General features: G+C 39.8%; 1 non-coding gene and 1 pseudogene across 1 annotated transcript; both read left to right on the top strand.

Annotated features, from left to right (window-relative positions):
- Positions 1-1,000: 1,000 nt before the first annotated feature.
- LOC125931379 (non-histone chromosomal protein HMG-17-like) lies at positions 1,001-1,388 on the top strand (annotated as a pseudogene).
- Positions 1,389-2,257: 869 nt separating this feature from the next.
- LOC125932519 (U6 spliceosomal RNA) lies at positions 2,258-2,361 on the top strand. Its single transcript, XR_007460662.1, has one exon. It is a non-coding gene; the product is annotated as a U6 spliceosomal RNA (small nuclear RNA).
- The last annotated feature ends 6,595 nt before the right edge of the window (positions 2,362-8,956 follow it).

The following is an 8,956-nucleotide window of genomic DNA, read 5'->3' as shown; positions in this document are numbered from 1 at the left end:
TGCTTCATCCAGGACTCTTATCTCTTCTGAACTACCAGAGCATTTTAATTTTCCTCCTTTCATGACATATGACCTTCTACCTTGTGTTTTAACTATTTACGTTCTTGTTTCCTCTCCCTAGGAGACAGACACAGTGACATAATAGGTACACAATACTAGTAATAGCTAACACTTATTGAATATGTTCTATTTACTTTGCAAGGGCTTGACATACATTATTTGATTTAATACTCAAAGCAATCATGTTGAGGTAAATATTAGACACAATATCTCAGTTTTACAAACAAGAAACTAAGGCTTGGAAAGATTAAGTAATTTGCCCCAGATCATACAACTAATATGCATCATAGGTAAAATTTGATTTGAGGGCCAGTAGTGTTAAAAACTGTACTATAATAACTCTTAATAAATGGTGAATAAATGAAGGAAGAAATGTAGTGAATTAAAATATATAACTGTCTTACCCAAGCCACGTGTTCTCATTTAGGCTAAGACTGAACAAGGATCTGGTACCATCTACTAGTAGAATAATTAGACCCAATGTCAAAAGCAAGAGATCAAATAATAGTCTTTTAATGCCACCTATTACTCATCCAAGGAGAGCCCTGGTTTATGTTTTCAGTATCTCCTTGATCTGCAAACTATCCAAAGTTCATACCTGAAAATTTTGCATTAACTGCCCACCGAGAATACACTGGAATTTTGGAACTACCCTCTCTTCATTCAGGCCAGGTAATCAAGTTCTGGGCAAGGTGAACCTACTAAGATCAGCTAAAATTTCATTAATTTTCATAAAACTGCTGAAATACAATCCACCATCAGTGGATTGACTCTAGAGTCAGCATAAGATGGGCCTTGCCTGCACATATGCTATATTCGGCCTGTCAAATAGCAGCACTTTCACTCACTCAATCAACAGTAGTTAGCGACCAAAAGAGTAGGCGTATAAATGTTTGGTATAAAAATGTCGAGGAGCCATGTGAAGAAGTAGAGGCGAGAATGACCCCCAGACCGACCAAAGCCCATGCGCCACTGCATCCCCACGTCCAGCACTTATGTCCCACCACCGTCACCACCATGCCCATGAGAGAGGCTGAAGGGGATGCTAAAGGGGATAAAGCCAAGCTGAAGGATGAGCCACAGAGAAGATCTGCAAGGTTATCTGCTAAACCTGCTCCTGCAAAGCCGGAGTCCAACCTAAAAAGGCCCCTGCAAAGAAGGGGAAGAAGGTACCCAAAGGGAACAAGGGGAGAGCTGATGCTGGCAAGGACGGGAATGACCCTGCAGAAAATGGAGGTGCCACAAGAGACCAGGCGCAGAAAGGTGCTGGAGATGCCAAGTGTGTGCATTATGGGGAACTGTGTACTTCTGGTGACTGTACAGTTTGAAATACTATTTTTTATCAAGTTTTATAAAACTGCAGAATTTTGTTTTACTTTTTTTAAGCTACGTTGTTAGCACACAGAACGTTTCAGTGTTGTTTTGGGGGAAGGGCATACGTCAGTAGTAGAATATCTCTGAAGCTAGACTGATACAAGGGGAAAAACACCATCCCCTTCTAGTTCTGAGAAACTTTCCCTTGGTTCCCAGGAGGAGGGATTCCTTGATGTTGACACACATTAGTCACTTTGGCACAAACGCCTTGTGGTGTGGAAAAACTAAAATTCATTTTTATGTCCTCTTCTCCTCTGCCTTCAACATAAGCTTATCTCCCTTAAACCCAGAGACCTGTTGGAACCTGACCCCAAGAAATGGTTCCCAGTATGTAAAGCAATCTGGACATTAGTGTCACCATTGAGATGGCATCCCTCAAAAGGGTTCCTATTTTAGTTTGTGGAGCTTCAGATTGGTAATTCTGCCATTTTCATTTCCTGAAAGTCGGGGCTGGCTTGTAAAAGTTGTTAAACAACATGCAAATGTGAAATGTCAACCCTCAGTCTAAACTTTCCCTGTTCAGAGCATCAAACGAAAACTTCACTGGGTTTTATAGTGGCCTTCTGATTTGGGTAGTCCATTGAAGAAGGGAGTTTGAAAGTTGTTATATACTGTTAACAATTGTCTGCCCATGTCCTGCCTGAAATACCATGATTGTTTATGAGAAGTATCTTTAATAAAGCTGGATACACTTTGGTTTGGGAAAAAAAAATTGAGGGGCACCTACCTGGATCAGTCAGAAGAGCATACAACTCTTGGATCTTGGGGTTATGAGTTTGAGCCCCGTGTTGGGTATAGAGATTACTTTAAAAAGTATTTTTTAGTGCTCGCTTCGGCAGCACATATACTAAAATTGGAACAATACAGAGAAGATTAGCATGGCCCCTGTGCAAGGATGACACGCAAAAAGTATTTTTTAATGTTTGTTTATTTTTGACAGAGAGAGAGAGAGAGAGAGAGAGGGTACACAAGCAAGGGAGAGGCAGAGAGAGAAAGCAAGACACAGAATCCAAAGCAGGCTCCAGGCTCCAAGCTATCAGTACAGAGCCCAACACGGGCCTCAAACTCATAAACTGTGAGATCGTGACCTGAGCTGAAGTCAGACACTCAATGAACTGAGTCACCCAGGTCCCCCTCAAAAAATAAAAACTTAAAAAAAATTTTTTTTTAACTATAATACTTTAGCGTTTATCTGAAGTCTTTCACAGTGGCAGGCCCACAGCTGACCATGGGAAACATCCCCCTGGATATGCAATGTGGATAACTAGGCAAGAACACAAATATCATTTGTCCAGAAAAAAAATTCTGTTCTCTGGCCATTCCATTGTACAGATAGTACAGTGTATTTCAGAGGACACATGCTGATGCCACCCAGCCCGAATTCAAATCCTGGCACTGCAATCTTTAACAAACTACTTAACCCACTCTGTGCCTCCATTACCCTATTTCAAAGATGGGATAATAATAGTATCTACTTTACAGAACTATAAGGATTAAATGAGTTATATGTGCAAAACACTGGCCACAAATAAGTGTTATATAAGCATTGCTAAACTTATTCTAATATAGAACTATTTCTTAATATTCAAGACCTACATAGTTCAGTAGTTCTCAACCAGGGACAATTTTGTCTTGTAGGAGACACTTAGCAATCTCTGGAGACATTTTTGGTTGTCATCAAAAAAGGGGGTAGGGGAATGGTACTGGCTTCTAGGGGGTTTAGTCGAGGGACAATGCTAAACATCCTACAATGCACAAAACAGGCCTCTACAACAAAGAATTCTCTGGCCCAGGACACCTGGGTGGCTCAGTTGGTTAAGCATTCGACCTCGACTCAGGTCATGGTCTTGGAGTCCATGGGTTCGAGCTCTGCATCAGGCTCTGTGCTGACAGCTCAGAGCCTGGAGCCTGCTTCGGATTCTGTGTCTCCCTCTCTCTCTGCCCTCCCCTGTTCATGCTCTGTCTCTCCCTCTCTCTCAAAAATAAAGATTAAAGAAATTTTAAAAAAAGAATTCTTTGGCCCAAATTATTAATAGTACCAAGGTTGAAAAACCCTGCATAGAAGCAATCTCCACTTTACTAAAAACTCAATGGAGCAAAACTCCAAGGGACAAATGCCCATAAATAACAAATGATCATTTCCTTTCACAAAGCCTTCACCAAAGGATCCTTTCAATACAAGAACTCAATATATTTATGGGTAGCTGATAGATTAATTATACCTTCCTTCATATAATACATTTGATTAGAAATATAGACATATTTTTACATATTTTATACCTACATATCAGTGGAAATTTTATACATTCAATCCTAGTTATTTTTTTTAAGTTTATTTACTTATTTTGAGAGAGAACACATGAGTGCATATGTGAGGGAGGGGTGGGGGGAGAGGGGAGAGAGAGAATCTCAAGCAGGCTCTGTGCTGTCAGAGCAGAACATCAACTATGAGGTCATCACCTGAACTGAGATCAAAAGTCAGATACTCAACAGGCTGAGCTAGCAACCCAGGTGCCCCAAATTTAATCCTAGTTAATGTATTAAAGGCAAACTGTGCATAGAAATCTTTTTGTCAATGATTTCAAAATACAAATAGTTACTCTCTCATTTCAATATTTAGGTCATCTTAAAGAAGCCAACTGTAATCGACAGGAAGTAAGAGAAAAACTTAAAAGTCCACATCTTATACATCATTGCTAGTCGAAGACAAAGCACATCTGAAACAATAAAGAGCAATGAGAGAGTTCGTATCAACATCCACTTCACAGGACCAACTTATAGAATGTGGCTCCTCTATAAAGCCAACTTTAATTATCTAGATATTGTCTAATCTACTTTATGATTGATTATTGACTGAGGATTCACCCAACATAGTCAAAACTCTTGTGTGTATGAGATGCTGCGCTACAACATTAACTGGTCAATCAGTGAAGCAAAAAGAAAAAAAATCACCAAATTACCTTCTTGCAGTGTCTCACCCCAACTCTTCCCAAACAAACTATATATAACACTTATTTGGATTGGCTTTAGGTCTCATCCAGTTGTTTAGACTTTAAGTAAACAAATACTCCTTATTCCCGGAATTTCTATGTTCAGAACCACAGCTTGACTTTCCCCCTGCTTCAAGATGAATTGTATGCCCAATGTACCTATTGTATGCTCAGCGTTGTATATAAAAAAAGCTTAAGTCTCAAGCTTATTCACATGAAACAAAGGATAACTTATGAAAACATATAGTCAAGTTTTAGAATTGTTAGTTCAGACTGTGATTACGAGTTCAGGTTATTAACCAGCTTACAGAGCTAGAGTTCTCAAAGTGTACTTTAATGAGTTGCATCTTGAGGACTAGAGGGAAGAATGTGAATTGGTCCTTGGAACAATGCTGACATGAGTTCAAATCCCAACTCCACTATTCCTTAGCTACTTTGAGCAAGTTACTTAACCTTTCTGAATCTCAGTGTCCCCATGTGTTTTAGAATGAAGATAATAATATCTTCCACATTGGGTGGTTGTGAGGATTAATCAAGATAATGAAGATTAAAGAAAATAACACAGTGCAAGTCATATTAGATAGGGTGGCCACAAGTCCCTGTGTGTAGCAGTTACACATTATCTATATGTTCCCCTACACTGCACAAATTTAATTTTTTTCATTTTTCTGGAATAATCCTTCTTGTTAGTGGTTGGAAATCACTTAACCAGTATCTGAGATTTGGGGTCTTAAACTATTGTTATACAGACTCCTTATGCATAAGATTATAAAAGAAAAAAATGTCTCAAAAGAGATCATTCAGGTAACTTCTATTCAGTGTGTATAGGCACTGTGTGGCAATTCTTTAAGTAATCATTAATTGCAAACCAAAGCTTTTTTAATCCTTGGTATTTTGTCATTATTAAGAAGAGAAGGAGGGTTAGAGGAAAAAGGGAAAGAGAAAGATGAGGTGGAGGAGGAAAAAAAAGAGAAAAAGGAGAAAATAGAGAATGGTGAAGACTGACAGACAGAAAGGTAATCCAGGCAAAGATCAGCACAAACAAAGGCAAGAATGAGTAGATTAAGCATAAAATGATCCATCTGATTGGATCACAAGGAGTACCTTTGGTGTTAATGAGGCATCTTTTGATGCACAAAGAGAATGAAAATTGTTACTTGCTACCAAGTAACTACTTCCATTTGGGGAAGTTAAACCTTTGAAATAACATATGCCAGCTCCTTTGTAATTCTAACTCTTTTCCCTTTCCATCCCTTTGGAAAAGGCAAATGTCCATTAATTTTGGAAAACACATTCAAAATCTGACAAGTTCATCACCAGTCCTGGTCAATGAACTGATTGCCCCCAGGTACTTGCCCTTGGACTAGAGGTTATTGGCTTCCCACTACTCTAAACACTACCAGCAATTTCCACTCACAGTAGGTTGCACCACTCTTCCTTGAAATGTATTACCCTCCTAGGTAAAAAGCAAGAGGCTAGAATGTTGACAAACTGCCAGTTAATTTGTAATGTCCATCACCTCAAAATCTGTGAAAGCTCGCACAAGCCAGGTATGTGAATTGATCAACCCCACAATTCGGCATTTCATTTGAGTATCAGAGATTTTATTTAAAATTCTAACACAATTACCTTTGTATTTTGGCTCACTTCCCATTCAGATTCGGCCAAATAAAATCAATTACCCAAAAAGGTTTTCAACTTATTTATTGCTGAGAGAAAGAGGGAGAGGCAAAAAGAAAAGGGAAGGGAAAGAAAGAAAAAGAAAGGAAAAGGAAGAGAGGAACAACAAATTTCATATTATGAATTAATCTGAGGTTTTTTTCTTGGGGAACCAAGCAGATAATCCAAAATTAATTAAACCATTTTCCCTCATCTGGGGAGCCTGAGTGGCTCAGTCAGTTAAGCATCCCAACTCTTGGTTTCAGCTCAGGTCAGGATCTCATGGTTCATGAGTTCAAGCCCAGCACAAAGCCTGCTTGGGATTCTCTCTTTCTCCCTATCTCTCTCTGCCCCTTTATCCACTCACTCAATCTCTCTCTTTCTCTCTCTCTCTCTCTCTCTCAAAATAAATAAACATTAAAAAAAACTATCTCCCTCAGCTTACAACCCTATGTAAGCTTTAATTCCCAGCACCCTGACCGGCTTGCAGAGAGCAGTAGTGAACAACAGACAACCACCTCCCAGCACAGACACTGATGTCTGCCCATCTTAGTGCCCTCTCTGCTTTCAGTACTTATTGAACCATAGACTTCTCAGAGATGGACAGCCTGACTCTTCCGGTTATAGCACAACTTCAGTTTCAAAGGGCAACAGAGCCAGTACGTGGCAAATATGTCAAGCAATGGAGTCTATCTTTAGTACCCATACCACATCCCTAACCCATCTGTGTCCCCTAAATTGTCACCCTACTACCACCTGTGCAGTGCTCTCTTGTATGATAAAATGGAAAGTTTGATGTCTCGAAAATCAACAATATGGATTTGTTCTACCACTTACTATGTGACTTTAGTCATGCTGCTAACTTCTCTAAGCCTCAGTTTAGTAATCAGTAAAATGGTGACAAGAACACCTGCTTCATAACATCATTATGCCAATTAAAAAAAAATTTTAAGACAACATTTTTAAGACAACATTTGGCACAGAATAGTCAAACAATAAATGGTAGCTATGAGAGCTATTACTACTACTGCCCAAGACCACCCCCTGCAAAAGCAGTCATGCCTTCTCTGAAAAGGGCTCCATCACTCATTCATTCAAGGTTAATGAACTAAAACCTACTCTGTGCCAAGCTATTGCTTCTGGGTATCAGAAGTATAGCAATGAACAAAAAAAGGTACCTGACAGAAACTGATACTCTAAACTGAGAATTATAATTCAGTCTTGTGATAAGAGAACCATAACCAGAATCTCAGGATATAAGAAGCACAATCCAATCCCATGAAGGTGGAGAAAGGAAATCAGCAAGAACCAATCATGGTTATCTGAAATTCATAAGTTAGCAGGAAGGCTGAGACTCCTTAAGCACCCAGAGTTCTGGCGTGTGGCCTGTGTGCTCTCTCTCGGCCCTCTCTTGGCCCTCTCTTGCCCTCTCATTACCAGGCTTGAGAAGCAAAACAAATTAGAGCTCCAGTTGGTGATACAGAACCCACAGTGGTCAGTTTTGATGCTGGGCTGGACTGTGCAGGTTGAACCCGGAGGTTTAATGTACCTCAGCTCTAATGAGGATTAAAAAGCAGGGTCTGACAACATGTAAGTAAACAAATGGTGTTCAATGATATAAGGTGCATAAATATGTACAAAGTAAACATGAAAACAGAATCATTTAGTCAACAAATATTACAGAACACCTACTACAAGTCAGGTGCTACACTGGGTACTGAGTAAACCAAAGGAGACAGAAGGCCTTAATGGAGCTCACATCACAGTGGGGGGAAAGACTTCAGACACATGGACAGATAGATAATTACAAACAAGGAAAATTCCACCCACACCTCTCTCATTGCAAGCCAGATTCACTAATTCCATATACTATATATCTTATTCCCAGCAAAATCCAAGTGGGTAGGGGAAAAAGTGGTCATTTAGAGGGCTACTCCTCTCAGATAATACATGTACAATTTTAGAAGTGGCCATTTGAAGACAGTATTCCTCCCGAAGGAATGGCTGGGATGGCGACATTCGAGGCAGTGTGGCGCACCAGTGGAAGCTGTATAGTTTAGGCCCTCATTTAACATACCTCACAACACACAGTGAGGCCATCTGTTCCTGCCCTAATGTTTCCTAAAGGGCGGACAGTGGAAAGAGCTGAGTCACGTATGTCAAGTGTAAAGCATGAACGTATTTTCATGCTCCATTTCCTTGACAAAAGATAACAGTCCTCTGGTATGGGGAAAACAATTATATTTTGCTGGTCATTCATTTATTTATGCATTTATGTATTCAACAAATACTTACTAAGTGCTTACAACACACCAAGCACTGTCAGGCACCAGGAGAAAAGAAAGACATGGTCCTTGCCCTCAGGAAACTCATAGTCTAACAGAAAAACAGACCACTAAACACACATGGTTAGGAGAGTACAATAAATCCTAGAAGGGAATAATCACAAAGCACTGAAAACATAATGTTAGAACACTTGACTGAGTCTGGGGGGAAAGGAGGAGACTAAGCAGAAAGGCTTCACAAAGCAGGAAGCATTTGAAAAATTAGTAAGAGCAGGCTAGACAAAGAAGGAAACCTTTCAGGCAGGGGAACAAGGGCAAAGAGATGTATACAAGAGACACAACACATTATGTATGTATGGGTTAGAAACCATACAGCCTGGTACCCAAGACACTCCCAGTTTACTTCTGTTACCCAGGCAGAATTATAAATAGCAGCCCTTTTCATCCTCAAAATTGTCCCAGTTTGGACAATACATTATGTAGTGACCCTGCATATATGAAGAATTCCAAGTGGTTTGAGAGACAGCATGGTAAGGCAGAAGTTGCATAGACTCCAGAGTCAAAAGTCTAAACCAAGACTAGGGACGA

The sequence above is a fragment of the Panthera uncia genome, chromosome X, assembly GCF_023721935.1.
Source record: "Panthera uncia isolate 11264 chromosome X, Puncia_PCG_1.0, whole genome shotgun sequence".
Taxonomy (NCBI): domain Eukaryota; kingdom Metazoa; phylum Chordata; class Mammalia; order Carnivora; family Felidae; genus Panthera; species Panthera uncia.
The sequence above is the reverse complement of the archived record's forward strand: the minus strand, read 5'-3'. Positions and strand labels throughout refer to the sequence as shown.